Source organism: Prionailurus bengalensis, chromosome D2 (assembly GCF_016509475.1).
Source record: "Prionailurus bengalensis isolate Pbe53 chromosome D2, Fcat_Pben_1.1_paternal_pri, whole genome shotgun sequence".
Taxonomy (NCBI): Eukaryota; Metazoa; Chordata; class Mammalia; order Carnivora; family Felidae; genus Prionailurus; species Prionailurus bengalensis.
The window spans coordinates 8,935,221-8,956,047 of record NC_057351.1 but is presented as its reverse complement, the minus strand read 5'-3'; the positions used below and the strand labels follow the sequence as shown (position 1 = coordinate 8,956,047).

Here is a 20,827-nt window from a genome sequence, read left to right as displayed (position 1 = left end):
AGACAAATTCTTACATGTTTTGCCGTTGAAAACTGACCAGATAATGTTACTAACCTCTACTATATATATATATATATATATATATATATATATATATATATATATATAATATATATATATATATACACACCTTGTTTTGTGTTAGACTTTGCGAGTAAAAAAGAGATTAGAGTAGAAATACCACTGACGAATCAATTTATTCTTTAATGCAAAAGATCTGAGTGCACACATGTACTTGGAACTTCCCTGGTTCTGACAATTCCAAGTGGAATAAAATACTCTTTCTGATCTCAAAAAGATATTCTCATAAGGAAACCTGCAAAGACATACCTGCCACAGGAATTAAAGAATCCACACCTAAGAAGACATTACGTTTATACATCAGGCTGATCCTTGGCACAAAGAGAGCCTACCACCATCAAACAATAAATAAGTAAGAAGAAACAAAAACAGTAAGAAAATACAGCAAACATTGCAGACTGGGGAGAATCTGATTTCCAAGCTACCACATTATTAAATTCAAATGCCCAATGTTTAATCAAAAAATCACAAGGCATACAAGAAAACAGGAAAACATGTAACCATATAAAACTCCTAAAAAAAAAACAACAGAGGTGCTAATGAGCTCCTTGACATAGGTCTTGGCAATGGTTTTAGGTTTGACACCAAAAGCAAAAAAACAACACAAGAAGAAATAAATAGGAGTACATCATAACTAAAATGTTTTGCACACCAAAGAAAATCATCAACAAAAATAGAAAGGAAACCTACTGAACACAGAAAATATTCCTGAGTCCTGTATCTCATAAGGGACTAATATTCAAAATGTATAAAGAACTCACATAACTTGGGGCGCCTGGGTGGCGCAGTCGGTTAAGCGTCCGACTTCAGCCAGGTCACGATCTCGCGGTCCGGGAGTTCGAGCCCCGCGTCGGGCTCTGGGCTGATGGCTCAGAGCCTGGAGCCTGTTTCTGATTCTGTGTCTCCCTCTCTCTCTGCCCCTCCCCCGTTCATGCTCTGTCTCTCTCTGTCCCAAAAATAAATAAACGTTGAAAAAAAGAACTCACATAACTCACTTGCAAAAAAAATATGAATACACAATTGTTCAGAGAAGACATACAGGCCCATAAAAAAGATGCTCAACATCATTCATCATTAGGGAGAGGCAAATCAAAACCACAATGATATTACCTCCTACCTGTTAGAATGGCTACCAAAAACACAAGGAGGAACAAGTGTTAACAAGGATGCAGACAAAAGGGAACGCTTGGGCACTGGGTGTGGGAATGTAAACTGGTGCTATGGAAAACAGTATGGAGGCTCTCCAGACAATTAAAAGTAGAACTACCATATGATCCAGCCATTCCACTTCCCAATATTTACCCACCCCCCCAAGATAAAAACATTAACTGAAAAAGATACATACACCCCCATGATTACAGCAGCACTATTTACAATATCCAAGATACGGACACAACCTAACTGTCCACTGATGGATGAATGCATAAAGAAATTGTGGTATGTATATACAACGGAATATGATTCAGCCATAAAAAAGAATGAAACCTTGCCATTTGCAACAACATGGATGGACTTTATGGCATGATGCTAAGTGAAATAAGTCAGAAAGAGAAAGACAAGTAAGTACCATGTGATCTCTCTTACATGTGGAATCTTAAAAAAACAAAAACAAAAACCAAGCTCATACAGAGAACAACTTGGGGGGGATGGGTGAATCCTTTTCTAGTTTAAAAAACTGTCTTCAAGAGAACAAGGAAACTACAATATCTTTTATGAACATGGATGTAAAAAGTCCTCAACAAAATATTTCCAAACAGAATTCACCAGCATAGTAAAAGGATTATTACATATCACAGAGCTATAGTATTCAAAACATATGGTACTGGCACGAAAATAGACACAAAAATCAATGGAACAGAATCGAGACCTCAGAAGTAAACCAATACCTACATGGTCAATTAATCTATGACAATGGAAGCAAGAATAAACTTTGTGAAATAGACAGTCTCTTCAACAAATGGTGCTGGGAAAACTGGACAGCTACATGCAAAAGAATTAAACTGGACCACTTTCTTACACTATACACAAAAAAGAAACTCAAAAGGGATTAAAGACCTAAATGTCAGACCTCAAATCACAAAACTCCTAGAAGAAAACTACACCCAGTAACTTCTTTCACATGGGCCATAGAAACATTTTTCTAGATATGTCTCCTCAAGCAAGGGAAATAACATCAAAAATTAACTGTTGCAACTACACCAAAATAAAAAGCTTTTGCACAAAGAAAACCATCAACAAAACAAAAAGGCAACCCAGTGAATGGGAGGAAATATCTGAAAATGATATATCTAATAAAGAGGTTAATCACCAAAACATATGAAGAACTTACACACCTGATTAAAGCAGACATCCAGGGGCACCTGGGTGGCTCAGTCAGCTAAGCATCCAACTTTGGCTCAGGTCACGATCTCACGGTTCGTGGGTTCGAGCCCCACATTGAGCTTTGTGCTGACAGCTTGGAGCCTGGAGCCTGCTTCAGGTTCTGTGTCTCCCTCTCTCTCTGCCCTTCCCCTGCTCCTGCTCTCTGTAACCCTCTCTCTCAGACACAGGAAAACATGTTCAACGTCACTCATCATCAGAGAAATGCAAATCAAAACCACAATGAGGTATCACCTCACACCTCTCAGAATGGCTAGTATCAAAAAGAAATAACAAATGTTGGCGAGGATGTGGAGAAAAATGTAAATTTTTGGTGGGAATGGAACAGGTGCAATCACTGTGGAAAACAGTATGGAGGTTTCTCAAAAAAGTAAAAATGGAAATACCATATGACCCAGTAGTTCCACTACCGTGCATTTAGCCAAAGTAAATAACACACTTAATTGGAAAAGACACATACACCCCTATGTTTACTGCAGTATTATTTACAATACCCAAGATATGGAAGCAACCCAAATGTCCACTGATACATGAAGGAATAGAGAAGATTTGGTATATATACACAATGCAATATTACATAGGCATTAAAAAGAATGAGATCTTGGCATTTGGGACAAAATGGATGGACATAAAAGGTATTATGCTAAGTGAAATAAGACAGACAGAAAAAGAAACATACCACATGATTTCACTTCCATGTGGAATCTAAAAAACAAAACAAATGAACAAAGAAACAAAAAAGAGACCCATAAATACTGAGAACAACTGGTAGTTGCTAAGGGAAGGTGTTGGTAGAGGGGTGAAACAAAGAAAGAGGATTAAGAGTTACAGCCTTCCAGTTACTAAATAAATCATGGAGATGAAAAGTACAGAACAGCAAATAAAGTCAGTAATATTGTAAAAACATATGGCAACAGCTGGTGACCACACTTATCGTGGTAAGCACTAATGTATACAATTGTTGAATCAGTAGGCTGTATACCTTACACTAATAAAATTGTATGTTAATTATATTTCAATTAAAAAATAAAATAAAATAGGAGTACCTGGGTACCTCAGTCAGTTGAGCAACCCATTCTTGTATTTGGCTCAGGTCATGATCCCAGGGTCATGAGATCTAGCCCCATGTCACACTCCACACTGGGCATGGAGGCTAAGAGTCTGTCTTTCCGTTTTCCTCTTCCCTGCTCACACCCACACTCACTGTCTCTCTAAAAAATTAATAACATTTAATTTACTTTAATTTAAGTTTTCAAAAAGGATTATACACCATGACCAAGTAGATCCATTCCTGGAATGCAAGGATGGTTCAACATACAAAAATCGATTAATATAATATACCATGTCAATACAATGAAGGGATAAAAAAACCACATGACAATCTCAAGTGATGCAGAAAAAGCATGTGACAAAGTTCAACAATCTTTCATGGTAACAGCACTCAACAAAAGAAGGGAACTACTTCCACATAATAAAATCCATGTATGGAAAGAAAGAAAGAAAGAAAGAAAGAAAGAAAGAAAGAAAGAAAGAAAGAAAGAAAGAAAGAAAGAAAGAAAGAAAGAAAGAAAGAAAGAAAGAAAACACAGAAAAATTATTCTCAATGGTGAGAAGGTAGAAAGCTATTCCTCTCAGATCAGGAGTAAGGTCAGGATGCCTGCTTTCACCACTTGTCTTCAACACAGGACTGGATGTTCTAGTCAGAGCATTAGACAAGAAAAAGAAATAAAAAGCATCTAAATTAGACAGGAAAAAGTAAAAGCATCTGTGCAAATGAAGTAGTGTTACATGTAGAAAAACCTAAAGACTCCACAAAAAAAGTGGCTGCATCAACTAAATGAATTCAGCAAAAGAAGCAAGATACATCAACACACAAAAATCAGTTGCATTTCTATATAGGTACAATAAACGATCTGAAAAGGAAATTACAAAACCAATTCCAGTTACCAAAGCATCAAACAAAATCTTAGGAATTAATGTAACTACAGATGTAAAAGATCTGCACAATAAAAACCACAAAAGAGTGCTGAAGGCATTAAAGAAGGAATTAATAAATGGAAACACATCCCATGTTCATGGATTAGACAACTTCTTGTTAAAATGTCAATACTACTCAAAGTGATGTACAGTTTCAATGAAATCCTTAGCAAAATCCCAATGACGTTTTTTGCAGAAATTAAAAAAAACCCATCCTAAAATTCAAAGAAACCAGACTATCCACAACAATCCTGAAAAACAACAAAACCGGAAGACTTACACTTCCTGATTTCAAAACTTAGTACAAAGCCACAGCAATCAAAACAGGATGGTACCAGCACAAAAAGGGACAAATAAGACCAATGGAATAGAAAAAAGAGTCCAGAAATAAACACTCACACGTCTTGTCAAATGATTTTTGACAAGGCTGTCAAGACCACTCAATGCGAAAATGACATCTTTTTATCAAATGGCACTAGAAACACTGGATAGCCACATGTAAAAGAATAAAGTTGGACCCTTAACCTAACACCATACACAAAAATCAACCCACATCAAGTACCTAAATTTAAGTTCTAAAACAATAAAACTTACAAGAAAACATAGTACAAAAGATACACAACACCAGATTTGGCAATGACTTCCTGGGTATGACATCAAAGGCATGGGTAACAAAGAAACGGACACACTTGTCATGAAAATTGTAATGTTCACATCCAAAGATACTATCCACAGAGTTAAAAGTTAATCGACAGAACAGGAGAAAATATTTATAATTCATATATCTGATAAGAGATTAATATCCAGAATATAAAGAGAACTCCTAAAATCCAGCAACAACAAAAAAAACCCAAACAACATAATTCAAAAATGGGCAATGGACCTGAACAGATATTTCTCCAATGAGGATATACAAATGGCCAATAAACACAGAAAATATAGTAAACATCATGAATCATTAAGGAAATACAAGACAAAGGTACAGTAAGATCCCACCTCACACCCATTAAGATTGCTACTACCAAAAAAAGAAAAAGCAACTGTTGGCAAGGATGGAGAGGAAATGGAACTCCCATCCTCTGCTGCTGACTGCTTAGAGTGTAAAGCGGTACAACCATTGTAAAAACAGGATGGAGCTTCCTCAAAATTAAAACTAGAATTACCTTACGGCCCAGCAATTTTCCTTCGAGGTATATACCCAAGAGTAGGTCTCAACCACATGTCTCAACCACTCGTGTTCACGGCAGCATCATTATTCACAATAGTGGAAACATGGAAGCAACTCAAGTGTCCATGGACAGGTGAATGGACAAGCAGAATGTGCATATACGTACAATGGGATATTACTCAGCCTTAAAAATGGAAAAAAACCCTGCAATACGCTACAACATGGATGAATCTTGAGGACGTAATGCTAAGCGAAATGAGCCAGTCACAAAAGGACAAAGCCTACAGGATTTCACTAATACGAGGTACTCAGAGTAGCCAAAATTACAGAAACAGGAAGTATAACGGTGGTTTCCAGCGCTTGGAGGTAGGGGAGACTGGGGAGTTATTGTTTAATAGGTATAGCATTTCAGTTTTTACAAAATGAAAAGACTACGGGGATGAACGGTAGCGACATTTGCCCAACAATGTGAATGTATCTAATACCACTGAAGCGGCTCCCGTCACCTCCCAGCAGGCGTTACGCGGTTACCATGGGGACGGGACACTGACCACCGGTGGCTGGGAGGACGAAGACGGACCCGAGTGGAGAAGAACGAGGTCCCCCCGCCCCACCCCAGGAGAGAAGCGACCACCCACGAGCGCCCCCGGGCCAGTTTCCGCCGGTCTTACTGAGGCCTCGGGCGACCCTTCACCTCGGAGACGAAAACACGAACCTTCGCTGGGTGTCAAGCGCGGGGACGCGCTGGTTCGCATTCGTTGCATACAGACGGAGCAGGACTCACCCCGGGCTCAGGCACCGAGCCGTTTCCTCCGTCACCGGCCCCTCCCGCGCGGGGCCTCCGTCCCACGGGTCACCCACATTCAACCACAGCCACCTGGGGGCTCGACCATCGCGTCCTCTCCGCCTGCGCCTCGGCACTCGGCAACTGAAGCATCCGGGACCGTCTTCTCCCGAGGCCGCCGACGCGAACTACCGAGACGGGCGCAGTGCACATGCGCAGAAGGCCCAGAGCGGCTCATGTGACCGACCCGCTAGTGCAGGCCTTTTCCCAAATTCCTGGCGCAACCTTGTTGGGAATCAGGCATCAGGCTTAGGAGACGTTGGGTACGACTGCCCGATTTAGCAAATAAGGTACAAGCAGGAGACACTGATACTACAGTCTGACTCATTGTTTATCCGAAATGAGTATCTAAATACACACCTCTTTCATTAATTGTTTCCTTAATGAATTGGCTCTCCTAGCGGTTCCATCTTTTGTAGAATGCACCTGCAGAATTTCTTCCAGGGACAGTCTGTGTTCCATTTATGTTATAACATAACTTCGACAGTAATCATCCCTGTCTTATTTCGTTCTTCGTCCTTTGAGACGTTCATTGATGAGAAAGCATACTCGATTTAGCATTATGAGTGGTCAGGATTCACCAGACTCAGCCCATCCTTAAATTATTAGGTAAATATAATTGAAAACAAAATCTTGGGGCGCTTGGGTTTCTCAGTCGGTGAAGCATGGGACTTTGCCTCAGGTCATGATGTCACAGTTCATGAGTTGGAGGCCCAAGGCCCGGCTCTGTGCTGACACCTCAGAGCCTGGAGCCTGCTTGGGATTCTGTGTCTCCCTCTCTCTCTGCTTCTCCCCCACTTACGCTCTGTCTCTCAAAAATAAATAAATGTTGAAAAAATTTTTAAAAATCCTCTCTGAACCTAGAAAACTTAACCACTCAGGCAGAAGACAAAGAAAACAATCTTATCATTGAATGGCGGGATATATCTCAAAGACAATCCAAGGATAGAAAGAAATCTCACCCTTTTTTATAGCCAAGTAGATACATCCCATCACATAAATGTTGCAAAAATAAACAATAACTAATTCTCAAGTAGGAGGATTTCACAGCATCCTTTATCACACATTGTTTGCCCTAAATTTGCCTGGTAATTGGATGACCACCTGTGTTAGTTTATTGGTTTTACAAGTTAAAAAAACAAGCTTCTCCTATCTTTATGACAGGAGGTAGTTTTGCAACTTGGATCAAGACCCCGACCACCAAAGTTTAGGCTTCTACCCTCTCACAGACTCTGGGAGACAGAAGTGCCAGCTCCCTGTTACATTTCAAACAGACGGTTCTGAGGTCCTTGGGAAAGACATTCTAGGCTGTAAAACTGCCAAGAGACATTTAAGAAGATTTATGGTTCATTCTCATAAGCGCAGACAAAGAATTTACAACTTTACAAAGAAAATAATCTACAAGGAGGGATGTCTCTTCATTTTTGGCAGAATATTAAGCCTCTTATTTTTCATTTGTATATGCCCTTACACCACTCTTACCACTTACGGTTAATGTCGAACCGAAGGTCCTAGAAAGGGAAATTAGGCAATAAAATGGAATAAAAGTCATCCAGATTGGAAATAAAGTGGTAAAACTCTGTCTAAGGATGACAGGAGCATCCATGTAGAATATACTTAGGAACATGACAACAAACATCAGAACTAATCAATGATTGCAACACGTTTGCAGGATACAAGATCAACACATTAACAGCAAATGAATTTGTACACAATAGCACTGAACAATCCACAAACAATCAATCAAAAAGTTCTTAGAAAGGAATTTTTTTTTTTTTTAATTTTTTTTTCAATGTTTATTTATTTTTGGGATAGAGAGAGACAGAGCATGAACGGGGGAGGGGCAGAGAGAGAGGGAGACACAGAATCGGAAACAGGCTCCAGGCTCTGAGCCATCAGCCCAGAGCCTGACGCGGGGCTCGAACTCACAGACCGCGAGATCGTGACCTGGCTGAAGTCACCCAGGCGCCCCGAGAAAGGAATTTAACAGGGGCGCCTGAGTTGCTCAGTTGAAAGCATCCAACTTTGGCTCAGGTCATCACCTCACAGGTTTGTGAGTTCAAGCCCCACATGGGGATCTCTGCTGTCAGTGCAGAGTCCACTCTAGATCCTCTGTCTGCCCCCCCTCTCCCTCCCTTGCTCTCACTTCTCTCTCTCTCAAAAATAAATAAGCATTAAAAAAAAAATGAAATGAACAAAAAGGAGCATAAGACTTCTACAATTAAAGTTGCACGGTTTATACAAGATTTGTATAATACAAATTTCAGTGAAAGATTTTGGAGATCTAAATAAACGGGAAATCAGGAGAGAGGTCAACAAGATGTTAAAAATGAAGCTCCAGTCCTTGTTCCTTCACAGAAACACCAATTTAACAACCACCCGTAGATAAAAATACCTTCAGATGATCTCCAGAATCTAGATGAGAGGTTAAAGCACATTGGTGGAGCACACAAACAACAAAAAAGACATAATTAAAAACAGTGAGAACAACAGTCTCACTATACCTTCATCACTCCTCCCCAAAACCCACACAGTGCAGCACTCAAAGAGATCCCCTCAGTCCATAAGTTCTCCTGTAGGAAAAAAGAGAGCAAAGTGGGGATCCAAGTTCGGTGTAGAGCCAGCACTGGGTCCATTCACCCCCAGACCCAGCCAACCAGTCCACCCAGAATATCTGGTCATGCTGACTTGTATAGGGCTTTTATTGACGATGCCAAGTCTGTAATGACTAGAAAAAGTAACCACTTCTTCAAATGTACAGACACCAACACAAGGCTATAAGGACCACAAAAAATTAGGGAAACATGCCACCACCAAAGGAACAAAATAAAGCTCCAGTAACAAACTCTCAATCAATAAAAATAATTCAAAATAATCATCTTCAAGAAGCTCAGTACAAGAGAACACAGAGAGATAGCCAAATGAGATCATGGAAAACAACAAATGAACAAAATGAGAACTTCAAGAAAATGATAGAAACCACAACAAAGCACCAAACTGAAATTCTGGAGCCAAAGAATACAAAGATTGTAGTGAAAAACTTCAGTAGAAATCTTCAAAAATAGACACAATCAAGCAGAAGAAAAAAAATCAGTGAACTCAAAGACAGGTCATTTAAAAATATCCAGAGGAGCATAAAGGAAAAAAAAATTTTTTTTTACAAGTGAAGAAAGCCTATAGGACCTATGGAATACTATCAACTAAATCAACATACACATAATGGGAGTCCCAAAAGACAAGAGAAAGAAAGAAGCAAATGTATTTGTGTGTCCAAGAATGAGAAATAAATGTGACAAAAATTCATGGAAGGGGGAGCATTTTGTCCTTCCTGGAACAGACACTCTGGATATAGACTTGCCTTCCTTGCACACAATGCTTCTGCCAAAACAACCATCTGTGGGCTAACAGAATATCCCACTGTCACGGGATTCCACACTGTGTTGCTTCTGATCAAGGAACCCACTTCACAGAAGAAGTAGAGAAGCAATGGACCCAGGGTTCGTGAAATTCACTCATCTTATCACCTGTTCTACCATCCCGAAGAAGCCAGCTTGATTGAATGTCAGAATAACTTTCTGAAAATGCACAGTGCCACTGGGTGGCAATATGGTACAGAGCTGGGGCAAGTTCTCCAGAAGGCTGTATATGCTCTGAATCGGTGTCCAGTATATGGTGATATTTTTCCCATTGCCAGGATTCACAGGTCCATGAATCACAGGGAGGAAATGGGATTGGCAGCATTATTACCCCTAGTGTCCAGTAGCAAAATTTTTGTTTCCTGTCCACAAGACCTCTGGTTCTGCTGGCCTAGAAATATTAGTTCCAAATGGAGGAATGCTTCCACCAGGAGACGCAACAATGATTCCACTGAACTGGAAGTTAGGATTGTCACTTGGCGAATTTGGGCTCCCCGTGCCTTCAAATCAACAGGCAGAGAAGGGAGATACTGTGCTGAGGCGATTGATCCTACTAAGAAGAAACTGGACTACTACCACACATTGGGGATCAGGAAAAGTGTGTCTAGAATACAGGAGATTCCTTGAGGCCTCTCATAGTACTAGCATGACCTGTGATTAAAATCAATGGAAAACTACAACAACCCAATTCAGGAAAGACTACTAGTGGCCCAGACCCTTCAGGAAGGAAGGTCTGGATCACCCCACCAGGTAAAGAACCATGACCAGCTGAGGTTCTTGCTGAGGGTAAAAGAAATAAACAGAGTCATGAAAGATCATTATACTTACCACCTGTGACTGCATGAGCAGTTACAGAAATAAGGACTGTAATTGTCAGAGGAGTATTTCTTCTTTATTTCATTAATATGTGTGTGGCCATACCTTAAGTATACGTACTTAATGTACATATAAGTATATATTAAATATTTACTTAACACTTAGTATAACATATACTTAAAATATACTGGGTATATATATTAAGCAGGTATCTTTGTTTACTTCCTTCTCTTATCCCTGTATCTATAATATATGGTGTACTGATTTTATATCATAGTATTTAAGTATTGTTAACTTAAATCATACTATTTAAGTTATGGGTTATTAAGGAAAAAAGTAAATAAACATCACTGAAGGACTTTGCATCCTCTTTCAGGGATAGGTTTAATGGTTTTTAATTGTACCCTGGAGATAGTTGTATAATGTTAGATGGAGGAAATAGGACTTTGTTATTGTCTTTATTTGGAGATTAAACATGGGATATGGTATTAGAAACCAAGATCTGGGCACTATGTGTGCATGTTCCTTCCAGGACTCTGGTGCGCTTATATTGTGTCAGCTGACACAAAAAGGATATATTTTGTGTATACTAGCATGTGTATATAAACATACAGGGAAGGGACACCAGGGTGGCTCAGTCAGTTAAGCATCCAACTTCGGCTCAGGACATGCATGACTTCATGATTTGTGAGTCCGAACCCCATATCATTCTCTGTGCTGAAAGCTCAGACTCATTTTTGACAGCACAATAAATAAACATTTTCAAAAAATAAAAAGAAAACATACAGGGAGAGGGGCAGAGGGAGACAAAGAATCTCAAGCAAGCTCCATGGTCAGCATGGAGCCCAATGCAGGGCTCAATCCCTCGACCCTGAAATCATGACCCGAGCCAAAAGCAATAGTAAAACACTCAACCAAGCCATCCAGGTGCCCCTCATAAAGATCTTCTGATCCTCTCCAGGACTTTCTTACATTATCTCCCCTTGCTTCTAGATCTGTAACTGGACATAAGTCCCAGTAGATGTCAAAGAGTACAAACTGCAACCCATAAAGAAGTGTGATACACACTAAAATAAATGTATAATTTTATATTAACAGAAACCTGGGGAATATGTTTGGGATCAGAATGGAAAGAATATAAGGTCAGATCGGGCTGAATTTATTGACACGGGCTCACTAAATTGATATTCTGGACTGAATATTTAGCTTGAGGGGCTAGTAATGTCTCTTGTTTGATTTGGTTGACCTACTGCACTAAAGCAGTTGAAATGCCAAAACTTCCTTGATATACTGTAGAGAAAACTATGCAAAGGCTCAGGAAGATTAGAATGTTAAAGTGGATTTCTGTAAGGCTTGCTTACCGACCTCAGAAGGTCCAGAGGACATGTCTTTTATCAGGCTAGCCCCAGAATCCTTCAAGAGCCTTGTGGTTGCTCTTCTCTATGAATCAGAAATTACAGGGAGAATTGCTACCTTCAAATGGGGATGTGTAAGTCCAATGAGGATGCTGAGGTGTCAGGGTGGCAGGGGTGACACATGGCACTTAATCATCAAAAACATGGACATGGTTACTGTTAGGGACAGTGGAGCCAAAGCAGTAAGCAAAACAGTTTGGCTTGCAGATATTTGGTGTTTACTAGTTGATCATGGTGTAAGCAGAAATAAAATAGATGGGAAGTCCACTATAGTCTTCATCTAAGTGGAAAACCTGCAGGCGTAATGAGCAGAAGTCTGACTTGAATCACCAAAGGAGTCATACCCTCTCAATCAATGTCCAGCCTTGAGCCAGTTTACAGACTCAGAGCATCCCTTCAGAAGAGGAGTCTCCAGGTCTTCTTGAGGAAAAACCCAGTAATGCCAAAAATGTATACTGTTAATCTATCTCCCAGCATTCCCCAGAGGAACATCCAGCCATTTACCAATCTGAGTAGGCATTTGGGCGGGTGGGTAGGGGGAATCAGACTTTTCAAGATTCCCAAACACTGGCTTTCAGCTGATGTTAATGCCTAGTGACCCAAAAAGTCGCTTGTAGTGCACTACCCAGAGAAGGAGCTAATGGGGGTCAAGTGATCGAGGGATTTTAGCTCAGGTCTATCTCACAGTGGGCCCACTGGGCCCAAATCCAAAGGGTGGTTCTTTCTTCAACTGTGGAACACATAACTGGAATAGAGACACCAGAAATTTTCAGAATTCCCACACTGGTTCCTTGACCCTTCAAGTGAGAGCTATTATGGCATAAAGACCATATGGAAGTCAGTAAAACTATATCTACAAAGATACTAAATCAAAAGCAATACTGCATTTTTGGAGGCTTTGCAGATATTAGTGTCAGCCTCAAGGCCTGGAAAGATAGAGCAGTGGTGATTCTGCCTCCATTCAATTACTTATTTGGCCTGCGCAGAAGGTATATTAATCTTACATAATGACAGTGGATGATCATAAATTTAATCAGGTAGTAACTCTGTTTGTAGCTGAGCTTTTAGATGGAGTTTTGTTGCCAGAACAAAGCAACACTTCTCTTGTCACCTGGTGTGAAGCTATTTAGCAGCAAATGCTTTTTATCCCCCTCTACTATACTTATTAGTAAATACGATCATAGCAGTTTGCTTTCTCTTGGCAAGGCCAGGAATACACCTTCACTGTCCAACCTCAGGGGTCTGTCAACTCTTCAGCCCAATATCATAGTCCAGGCTACAGGCTGCTAGATTGTCTTTTTCTTCCACCTGTCTTGTTGATTCATCACTTTGATGATACAATGCTGGTTGAACCTAATGTACAGGAAAGAGAAAATATTCAAGACCTATTGGCAGGTCACTGTGAGCCTGAGGGTGTACTATAATCCCACAAAAATGCAGGGGGCTGCCACCGTGGTAAGATTTCTAAGGGTCCAGTGTTGGAGGGCATGCCAAGATAATCTTTCTAGGGTAAAGAAGGAGTTACTCCTTCTACCACAAGGGAAGATGTACAAGCGCTATTGGGCCACCTTGGATTACAGCATGTGCCACGTCTGGGCCTGCTACTCCAAGCCATCTACTAAGTGAACAGAAAAGGTACCAATTTTGAAGAGAGTCCAGAAGAAGTGACTGTTCTGCAATAGATCCAAGCTGCCAAGCAAACTGCCATGCCATTTGGATTGTGTTATCCAGAAGGCCTAATGTTGCTTGAAGTCTCAGTGGATGAGGATCCCGTTAAGAACCTTTGGCAGGCACCTATCCAAGAATCACAGCATATACCCTTAGGATGCTATTCGCTGTCAACATCTATTCCCCTTTTGACATGTCTGCTAATGGGTCATAGTGGAGACTGAACACCTAACCATGGGCTACCAAGTTACCATGCAACCTGAACCGCCCATCAAGAACTAGGTGTTGTCTCATCCATCAAGTCATACACTTGGGCGTTCACAGTGGCACTTCATCGTGAAATGAAATGGGATATGCACGATTCATCTCCAGCAGGTCCTGAAAACACAAGTATGCCCATGACCCCTACTGCTGCTATATACTTCCCTCAATTCACAGCTATAGTCTCATAAGGAGTTCCCTATGACCAGATGACTGAGAAAGAAAGAATTCAGGCTTGAGCTAGATAATTCTGCATGGTATGCATAACTACAACCTCATTCTGAGATGGTCCTGAAAGTCAGTGGTGAAAGGATATCATCCAAGTGGGCAAAAATTTGAGCAGGGCACCTGGTTATTTATTTTGTAGGGAAGGAGAGATGGCCATAGTTATAGGTCTACACTGATTCATACACATGGGCTAATGGTTTGACTGGATGATCAAGGATTTGGAAGGAGTACATTGGAAAATCCGTGACAAGTTGTTCTGTAGAAGTGTGTGCACAGACTTTTCCAATCTGGCACAGTGTGTAAAGACATTTGTTTAACCATGTGAATGTTCACCAAAGTGTAATCTTGTCAGAGTAGGATTTAATAATTAGGTGCAGGGAAGCACATATTCTGTGGACAAGACTCTCCTTCTGTTAGTCAGCCCCTTTCCCCAGCCATTTCTGTCACTGCCAAGTGGGTTCATGAATCAAAGATAAATTCCTGGTAGCAGTGAAGAGATCACGCATGGGGTCAGCAACATGGACTTCTACTCACCAAGGCCAATCTGACAAAAGTTACTATTAAGTTTCCAAACTGCTAACAGAAGAGACCACCAATTAACAACTAACTTGGCACCATTCCCTGTGTGGATCAGGGGCTACTTGATACCAGAGTGATTATATCACATCACTTCCATCACCAAAGGGACCATACTTTGTATATACTGGTGAAGACATTTACTTTGTACATGGATTTGCCTTCCCCGTCTGCAATGCATCTGTCAAAACTAACATCAGTGGATTTACAGAACGCTGAACCCATCACCATGGTATCTCATACACCTCTGTTTTATACCAGGAAACTCATTTCACATGCCCATGGAATCAGTGTTCTAACTCTGTTCCCCATCATTTTGAAGCATCCAGGGTGATACAACATGGAGTGGCCTTTTGAAGACTCAGTTGCAGCACAACCTAGGTGTCAACACCTTTTTGGGCTTGTGTAATGTCTTCCAAGATGTGATATATGCTTTAAATAAGTGCCCAACATTTGGGCCTGTTTCTCCCATAGCCACAATTTATGGAGCCGGCATCAAAGAGGTGGAAATGGGAGAACAGCCCTATCATTTTCCTAGAGATCTACTAGCAAACTCCTTGCTTCCAATTCCCTCAGCTTTAGGTTCTGTTGGTCTAGAAGTCCTATTCCAAGATGAAGAATATACCATGAAACACTTCCACTGACCTAGAATCTGAGACTGCTAGCTAGCCACTTTGGTGCTCATAAGCCACTGAATCAACAGGGAGCTGGGTTACTGGAATGGCTGAGTGACCGGTTACTATTAGCGGGAAATTGGTTAGCTTCTACCCAGTGGGAGTAATGGGGAATATGCCTGGATTGCAAGAGATCCTCTAGGCTGCCCCATATTACTTTTGTGTCCTATTATTAAGAGAAGTGAAGGTTTGGGTCAACCCAAAGAACCAAGACAAGCTAGGGTGCTTGCAGAAGACAAAGGGACAACACAGTAGGTATGTACTAGAGGGTCATTATAAATGCCAGCTACAACCATGTGATCAATAGCAGAAACAAGGACTGTATGGTTATGAATACTTTTTATTTTTGTTATTTAATTTAAATTCAAGTTAGTTAACATACAGTTGACTTGGCATCAGTGATTTACCTTATATGTGACACCCAGTGTTCATCTTGCAAAGTGCCCTCCTTAATGCCTGTCACCCAATATTTTTACTACTTTTTAATGTTTATTTATTTTAAGGAACAGAGTGCATTTGTTGGGGAGGGGCAGAGAGAAAGGGAGAGAGAGAAAATCCCAAGCAGGCTCCAGGCTCAGTGTGAGCCTGATGCACAACTCTCATGACTGCGAGATCAAAACCTGAGGCGATATCGAGTCGGATGCTGACTTGACTGAGCCACCCAGGCGCCCCCTCCTTTATTTTTAAATGGCCAATTATGTAAATATTAACCAAATATTTTTTCTTTTATTTCCCTTTCTCGCCCCTGTATCATTTAACATCGTATGTGTTAATAGTAATCAAGTTACAACTTAAGGATGCCAGTATTTAAGTTACAGGGTATCAGTGGATGACTATGAATCAGAAAAATACACATCATCCAAAGAAAGAAAGCAACAAAAACAAGAAAGACTTCGTACCTTCTCCTGAGAAAAGCATAAGCATGTTTTTGGTTGTCTGCAAGATAGTTGATCACGTTAAGTGGAAGCATGACTTTGTTTTGGTTTTATTTGGAGATTAAGTTTAGGGGTTTTTTATGGGCTCAATTTGACAAGGGTGAACTGAGGTTGCATGGTAATGTGCCAATGGCTGGGGAAAACTACACTTTCCAAAGTTCCATTTCTTGAACATTTCTACCTAAGGTTCACTACAACAGATTCTTTCACAAGAAGTGAAGCTTCCACCATGTTGAAGTTTGCACCCTATGTCGGGGATGTACTGACTTACTTATGGGTATGAGGCAGTGCCTGGGCTGCCTCCAGGGGCTCCTCCCTGGGGCTGACTCCAGGGCCAGGAAGGTAGATTTTGCTTTAAGGACCCTGACTTCTGCACAAGTCCTTTACTGAGAAGGTCAGAGGAAACAGAAACAAACATGGCTTTCAGTCCACCCGTGTAGGTTCCAGCTGTTACTTGTGAGTTCTAGTTTGTTCTTGCTTTCCCACCTCACATCTATCTTCCCTTCACACCTGCTCCCCACTCCCACCCCATTACTTTCAACTTCCAGCATCAGACACGAAAACAAGAGCGTTCCAGGGACTATTTAACAAGGACCCACAATGCATAAGGTCAAATCCCTGTAACAAATCTGTATCTACATGTCTCCTAATGGTTCTGTTTCTCTGATTGAACTCTGACATTTACATTCTGAACACGCAGTTTAAAACTCTGTGATTTCAAGAATGTAATCAAGATTAGTACTTCTGGCTCATGTATTTATAGTCATCATATATTTCCAGTTTCGAACAGTCCTTCGCATGCCTTGTGTATATGATCAACACCTAATGAACTATGTGCCCAACTTACAAGGAGAGAGTCATATACCCTACGGATCTAAACAAGCTGAGGATTCCTAGGCTACACCACTACCACCATCACTAACAATCAATTTCCAACAGCTGTCTGAAGATAGGGCCTGACCTACATAAACAAGCAGTATTAGGGCTTTTGGGTTATAGCCCTGTATAGCGGTCATTACACACCTCTGGAAATCTATATAAAATATGATTCAGGTGACAAAAAAAGATACACACAGATTAAAGATGATCATCTGATTTCAAGTGATCTGGGTGACACAGATACTATTGTTGTGAAATATTAACCATCCCATAGTGGCCTAAAACACCCACCATTTTCTTATACTGGAGAATGCAGCAAGGGTATACTAGACAAAACTTTTCCCTGCTCCTTGATGTCTGAGGAAGAGCTGGTTTCACTGAGAGGTGGGCTACAGGCATCTGAAGACTTGCTTGCTACCATGCACAATATATTATCTGGGAAGACAAAGACTGGATATAACAGAACTCCTATGCAAAACCTCCCTGTGTGGCTTGGCTTCTTCTGACACGAAGGTCTCCTGCAGGTGTACTACTCACATGGAGGCTTAGGGCTCCCATTACAAGCATTAATAGGGAACAAGGCAGTGAGTTCTGTGGCCTTCAGGAATAATGCTGGAATCTCTTCCACCAAATCTGGGTGCAATTAAGGTATCGCCTGCAAAGACTATGTGCAATGGCAAAGAGTTGCTGGCATATCCCATTGGCAGCCTGCTGAAGGTGTACCGGGACCCTTTGGAGGCAAAGGCAAACTGTGGCTGAGGCTGCTGAAAACAGCACTGGGGAGAATGCACTGGCAAAACCCATAGGAACAAAATATGTACTGGTTGCTGCTTAGATGAAGACAGTTATTTCACGAACAGTGGTGTTGAGTCCTGGACAACTGGCCACAGCATTGAGGATGCGGTGACCCACTGTGACATGCCAACACTATTTCCAGGTTTAAGAACGCAGTAAACTGGAGTACTAAATGGAGAAGCAGCAGTGACAATCACTTCGTCTCTGAACAGGTGGTTGCCATGCTTTCAACCGGGACATACAGTACAAAGGGGTCCCCTTCTGACAACCCAAATTCTAAGTACCAAAGTTCATATTCACTCGACTGGAACCTACCATGGGAATGTGCTATAATTAAGTCAATGGGTGCTGTGACCACGGAGAACTCAGGCAATAGTTCTGTGGATTAAGAGAAAACATACCTACTCATCCGAATGTCTCAGGTTGTTCATACTGGCAAAAAAAAAATAACACAGCCGGGGTGGCTTACGAACAACACAAATTTATTTCTCACAGTTCTGGAGGCGCTCAAGTCCAAGACAGATGAAGGGGCCAGCGGTATCAGCACGTGGGGAGGGCCTGCCTCCTGGTTCACAGATAGCTGTCCTTTTGCTCTGTCGTCACTTGTGCAAAAGCCAAAGGTGTTCACTCAACACTTGTGAGGGCTTTACTCCCATTCATGAGAGCTCTACCCCCATAACCTCATCACATCCCAAAGGCCCCCCACCTCCAGAGACCATCACACTGAGGACTGGAGTTCAACATATAAGTTCTGAGGAAACACAAATATACAGTCACCCGCACTCCATTTTGTAGTCAGTAACTCCTCTAGGATTTTAGGGAATGACATGATCAAATTTAGCCGAAGGCCCAAATACAGCTGTAATTCAAGCCTTGTGCAAGGTCATGACAATTTGTCAATGGTGCGTTTCAACAGATATTTAAGTCATTTCACAAATGATCTAGCGAAGGTACAAAAGCCAGTTAGTGCCCTTTGATCTTCTATTGCATAAGTTATCTTCGTATAGCCTGGACTCCCAGCTGGGGCAATCTGTGCACCTTCATTTCTGTCATTTCGTTGTTTCCTTTTCCTGTACCTAAGTTCCTCCCACCCCTCATTCTTTCTTGCCAATTCTTTCCTTTTTGTTGTCACTCAATATACGTCAGGGGCTTTTCTATTTACTCTGATCGCACGTACAAGTTGCCTTCTCCAGAGAGCCTCCAAGGAGGATCTACGGGCTCAAGGGCCCACTCTATGGCAAAGGTCACATTGCTTCACACGGATTAAGGATCCTGGGCTTACGCTGCATTCCAATGATCCCCTTTGCTGTGGCACAGGGTGAGTGCTTTCCCCTCTGAGCAGCAGGATGAGAATTTTTCTCAACAGAGGCAGCAGAGCACAGCTGCAAGGAGCAAGCGTGGCCCATAACCCGGCCGTTGACCCAATGTCTTCTGTAGGGCTGCCTTTTTGCAACAGTGCAGGTTTCTTCTCTCTCATTTCTCTCTCTACAAATTCCCTCACAGTATTTTGGGTTTCTAGCCATGTGAAGTGACAGCTTTCAGTTTTTGTCTCCATCCTGACACCTGTGGCGGGGGCCTGGGTGGTTACAAGAGAAAGGACCACAGCCCGGCAGTCTGCCTCACAGGCAGCTGCCACTTCCTCCAGGGAATGCCAGCCAATCTCTCTGGGGTCACGGTTCACAAACAATAAGGTCATTCTGGCACGGCAAGGGTCAAGGCCATCAAGCCCCAGGACTCCAAGGTTAGTCCTTTGGTGTACTGAAAAAAACCCCAGTGCCTCGCCAACCCCAGGTTCACTGGCTGAGGGTTCTGCATTAGCGCAGTTGAGGTCCTTCCTCTGGCAATTTGGAAGACGTCCCCTTTTGTTTCTCATCAGCCTCCGGGGCCACAGGACACCACAGGTGTGCACCTCGGCACCCTCGGGCGTGAGGCGTGTGTGCAATGGCAGCAGGGGAAGGAGCAGCAAGAGATGGGGACGGCCGCTGCCCGCACGTGAACAACAGCTCATCACACACCGAGGGCGTGCACGCTTCATGCTCCCGGGGCCAGGGCAGCCCAGCTTTCCAAACTTTCACCAAGGGCCATCTGCATGCCCTCCCCGCTGGGGCACAATGACAAAAACTGGTAAGCGTGGCTACCCTGAACAGCCGGGGACGGCCAGCACACGGTACACAGTAACCGGAGAGTGCCAGCCAGACCCTCGACCCTGGGTACCTGGGGCTCAAATGCTCACCAGTTAAAAGTGCGGTGTCGTCACTGCCTCTACAGGCGGAGCGTCTCACGACACCAGCCAAACTGACTGAACCCGGAGCCCAGGCACCTGGGGTACAGCCAATTAACAATTCTTAGGGCCAAGAGCTTGCTGCCAGGGGAGGAAACAGTGACACCCAAAACAGGCAGCACAGTCCACAGCAAGAGGCTGTCTGCCAGCAACCGGTAGCTCGGTCCCAGGTGGCCTTTGTCCTATCTCAGACCTCGTTAGTCAACAACAATCACTTAATGACAACTGGATGAACTGGGTCTTACGTGGTGACCCGGGTCTTAGATGGACCATCCTCTTAGTGATGCCCACTGTGTTAACTGCCTGCTGCTCGGAGGGTTCACTCCATGTTGGTTTCAGATGTCAAGAGTCTAGGACACTAGGCCTTAACTTCAGACCACAGTTGCTGTAATTAAAAATATTCTGAAGACTATAGACACAGCTCAAATGTTCAT

At 42.1% G+C, this 20,827-nt stretch overlaps 1 long non-coding RNA gene across 1 annotated transcript; it reads right to left on the bottom strand.

Moving 5' to 3' along the window:
- Positions 1-11,754: 11,754 nt before the first annotated feature.
- Positions 11,755-16,008, bottom strand: LOC122492691. The gene is made up of 2 exons (XR_006299734.1): positions 13,736-16,008; positions 11,755-13,449 (listed from the first exon to the last, which is right to left on the bottom strand). It is a non-coding gene; the product is annotated as an uncharacterized LOC122492691 (long non-coding RNA).
- Between the last annotated feature and the right edge of the window lie 4,819 nt (positions 16,009-20,827).